The sequence below is a fragment of the Oncorhynchus mykiss genome, chromosome 28, assembly GCF_013265735.2.
Source record: "Oncorhynchus mykiss isolate Arlee chromosome 28, USDA_OmykA_1.1, whole genome shotgun sequence".
Taxonomy (NCBI): Eukaryota; Metazoa; Chordata; class Actinopteri; order Salmoniformes; family Salmonidae; genus Oncorhynchus; species Oncorhynchus mykiss.
In genome coordinates this window covers 39,869,937-39,873,907 of record NC_048592.1, presented here as the reverse complement: position 1 = coordinate 39,873,907, position 3,971 = coordinate 39,869,937, and positions in this window count along the sequence as shown.

Below are 3,971 nucleotides of genomic sequence, written 5' to 3'. Positions count from 1 at the left end.
TAGAGCCCTCCTCCTCTCCAGCGCAGCCGGAGTCTTCCGCCTGTTTAGGGCTGTTAGAGCCCTCCTCCTCTACAGCGCTGCCAGAGTCTTCCGCCTGTTTAGGGCTGTTAGAGCCTTCCTTCTCTACAGCGCTGCCGGAGTCTTCCACCTGTTTAGGGCTGTTAGAGCCTTCCTTCTCTCCAGCGCTGTCGGAGTCTTCCGCCTGTTTAGGGCTGTTAGAGCCCTCCTCCTCTCCAGCGCTGTCAGAGTCTTCCGCCTGTTTAGGGCTGTTAGAGCCTTCCTTCCCTCCAGCGCTGTCGGAGTCTTCCGCCTGTTTAGGGCTGTTAGAGCCTTCCTTCTCTACAGCGCTGTCGGAGTCTTCCGCCTGTTTAGGGCTGTTAGAGCCTTCCTTCTCTACAGCGCTGCCGGAGTCTTCCGCCTGTTTAGGGCTGTTAGAGCCTTCCTTCTCTCCAGCGCTGTCGGAGTCTTCCGCCTGTTTAGGGCTGTTAGAGCCCTCCTCCTCTCCAGCGCTGTCAGAGTCTTCCGCCTGTTTAGGGCTGTTAGAGCCTTCCTTCCCTCCAGCGCTGTCGGAGTCTTCCGCCTGTTTAGGGCTGTTAGAGCCTTCCTTCTCTACAGCGCTGTCGGAGTCTTCCGCCTGTTTAGGGCTGTTAGAGCCTTCCTTCTCTACAGCGCTGCCGGAGTCTTCCGCCTGTTTAGGGCTGTTAGAGCCTTCCTTCTCTCCAGCGCTGTCGGAGTCTTCCGCCTGTTTAGGGCTGTTAGAGCCCTCCTCCTCTCCAGCGCTGTCGGAGTCTTCCGCCTGTTTAGGGCTGTTAGAGCCTTCCTTCTCTCCAGCGCTGTCGGAGTCTTCCGCCTGTTTAGGGCTGTTAGAGCCTTCCTTCTCTACAGCGCTGTCGGAGTCTTCCGCCTGTTTAGGGCTGTTAGAGCCTTCCTTCTCTACAGCGCTGCCGGAGTCTTCCGCCTGTTTAGGGCTGTTAGAGCCTTCCTTCTCTACAGCGCTGCCGGAGTCTCCCGCCTGTTCAGAACTGCCAGTTTGCAAGGAGCTGCCAGTTAGCATAGAGCTGCCAGTTAGCATAGAGCTGCCAGTTAGCATAAAGCTGCCAGTCTGCAAAGAGCTGCCAGTCTGCAAGGAGCTGCCAGTCTGCAAGGAGCTGCCAGTCTGCATAGAGCTGCCAGTCTGCAAGGAGCTGCCAGTCTGCAAGGAGCCGCCAGAGCTGCCTGTCTGCAGGATGCCACCAAAGCTGCCAGTCTGCAAGGAGCCGCCAGAGCTGCCTGTCTGCAAGGAGCCGCCAGAGCTGCCAGTTAGCATGGAGCAGCCAGGGCCGCCAGTCAGTATGGAGCAGCCAGGGCCGCCAGTCAGCATGGAGCAGCCAGGGCCGCCATTCAGCATGGAGCAGCCAGGGCCGCCAGTCAGCATGGAGCAGCCAGGGCCGCCAGTCAGCATGGAGCAGCCAGTCAGCATGGAGCAGCCAGTCAGCATGGAGCAGCCAGAGCAGCCAGTCAGCATGGAGCAGCCAGAGCTGCCAGTCAGCATGGAGCAGCCAGTCAGCATGGAGCAGCCAGAGCTGCCAGTCAGCATGGAGCAGCCAGTCAGCATGGAGCAGCCAGAGCTGCCAGTCATCATGGAGCAGCCAGTCAGCATGGAGCAGCCAGAGCTGCCAGTCGACCAGACTCTTCCAGATCTGCCAGTCGACCAGACTCTTCCAGATCTGCCAGTCGACCAGACTCTTCCAGATCTGCCAGTCGACTAGACTCTTCCAGATCTGCCAGTCGACCAGACTCTTCCAGATCTGCCAGTCGACCAGACTCTTCCAGATCTGCCAGTCGACCAGACTCTTCCAGATCTGCCAGTCGACCAGACTCTTCCAGATCTGCCAGTCAGCCAGGATCTGCCAGCCAGCCAGGATCTGGTAGATTCATCAACCTGCCTGAGCTTCCTCTCACTCCTGAGCTTCCTCTCACTCCTGAGCTTCCCCTCAGTCCCGAGCTGCCTCAGTCCCGAGCTGCCCCTCAGTCCCGAGCTGCTCCTCAGTCCAGTGGGGTTCTGGGTGAGGACTACTAGGCCATGGTCGGCGGCGAGGGTGGACTATCCAGGGACGCAAGGAGAGGGGACTAAGACATTGATTGAGTGGGGTCCACGTCCCGCGCCGGAGCCGCCACCATGGACAGACGCCCACCCGGACCCTCCCTATTGTTTTGAGGTGCGTTCGGGAGTCTGCACCTTTCACACCCTGGTCGAAGTATTTTGTGTTTATCTTTATTTATTTGGTCAGGCCAGGGTGTGGCATGGGTTTTTGTAGGTGGTGTGTATGTATGGGGATTGTAGCTAGTGGGGTGTTCTAGTGAAGTCTATGGCTGTCTGAAGTGGTTCTCAATCAGAGGCAGGTGTTTATCGTTGTCTCTGATTGGGAACCATATTTAGGCAGCCATATTCTTTGAGTTTGTCGTGGGTGATTGTCCTTAGTGTCCTGATGTCATTGTTCTGTGTTATGTTACACAAGTATAGGCTGTTTCGGTTTTCGTTAAGTTTATTGTTTTGGTAGTGTTTGTGTTTAGTGTGTCACTTCATTAAACATGGATTGCAATAGACACGCCGCATTTTGGTCCGACTCTCCTTCTCATCAAGAAAACCGTTACAGTAGCACAACGGCAGAGTCATGTCTTAAGCGTAAAACTAACAATGAGTCAATAATCCAGGCCTTCTGGGAATGTTATGATGTCATAAAATTATGGGCGGAGTTAGAAAGTTGAAACTAACTCAATAATCCATACCTTCTGGGAATGTTATGATGTCATAAAGTTATGGGCGGAGTTAGAATGTTGAAACTAACTCAATAATCCAGGCCTTCTGGGAATGTTATGATGTCATAAAGTTATGGGCGTAGTTAGAAAGTTGAAACTAACTCAATAATCCATACCTCCTGGGAATGTTAGAAAGTCCAACAGTTGGCTGTCAGAAGTATTACAACGTAAATGTACTTTTTAATCCGTCTCTCTGCAGATTTCTCGACACGACATATGAGGGAGCAGTGAGATACCTGACGGGTTGGACGACACTTTTATCGTCAATCATCTTGAAAAAGATTTTACAAAAAAACAACTTGGAAATCAACCAATCCTCCGTCATTAACACAATGGAAAGGTCAAATGCTTTATTATCTAAATGTGCATGGGCGATGAAGAGAAACAAAATGGTGCAGTTTGAGGCCATGTGGAGGAGAGACATCCTGAGGGGTTCGTGCTGATTGTACGGAGATTGTGACAGCCGGTTAAATGGCGTCCCTTGAGAAAGCAAGAACAAGATGTACAAGATGTATGTCAAGAGAAGTGCAGTATTATCACAAGGAGACGTATACTTGGAATACGGAGGAGGAATGGAGGGGAAAAAGAGAGGCAGAGGAGGTCTGAGAGAGAGAGAGAGAGGGAGGAAGAGGGTGAGCTTGAGTCAGTTAAAAATGGCAGAAGAAAGGGAGATGTTTGTTAAAGAAGAACGGTAGAAAGTTTAAACAGACTGAGCTGAAGACAGGAGGAGAAATGGAAGTGAATGAGGTCGAAGTATCTGAGGTGGTAGGTGTGGTGAAGTTCTCGGAGCCCGAGGCTTGCACCGAGAGTCAGGATAAAAATGAGTCTGTGACAGTTTCAAGCAAACTATAAGGGAGTTGTACTCCAGTCTAGTAGGTGGCGGTAATGCAACATTTATTGGATACCGACCACCGTTAAACTTCATCGAAGAAGAATATGTGCCAGAGAACGATATGGGCGCTGGAGATCGGGGTGTGAGAATGTAGATCTTGGTAGGTGTGATGTAATTGTCATTTGTATTGTAACAAAAACAAATCTTATGCAGAAGTTCATGCAAATACATAATTTAAGATGATTCAATCGGTATATATTCTGTAATCTCAGTATGGAGAGTAGTTTAGACAGAAAATAATTTGCTTCACACTGCCAATAATTTCGATCTGTGGTAGATT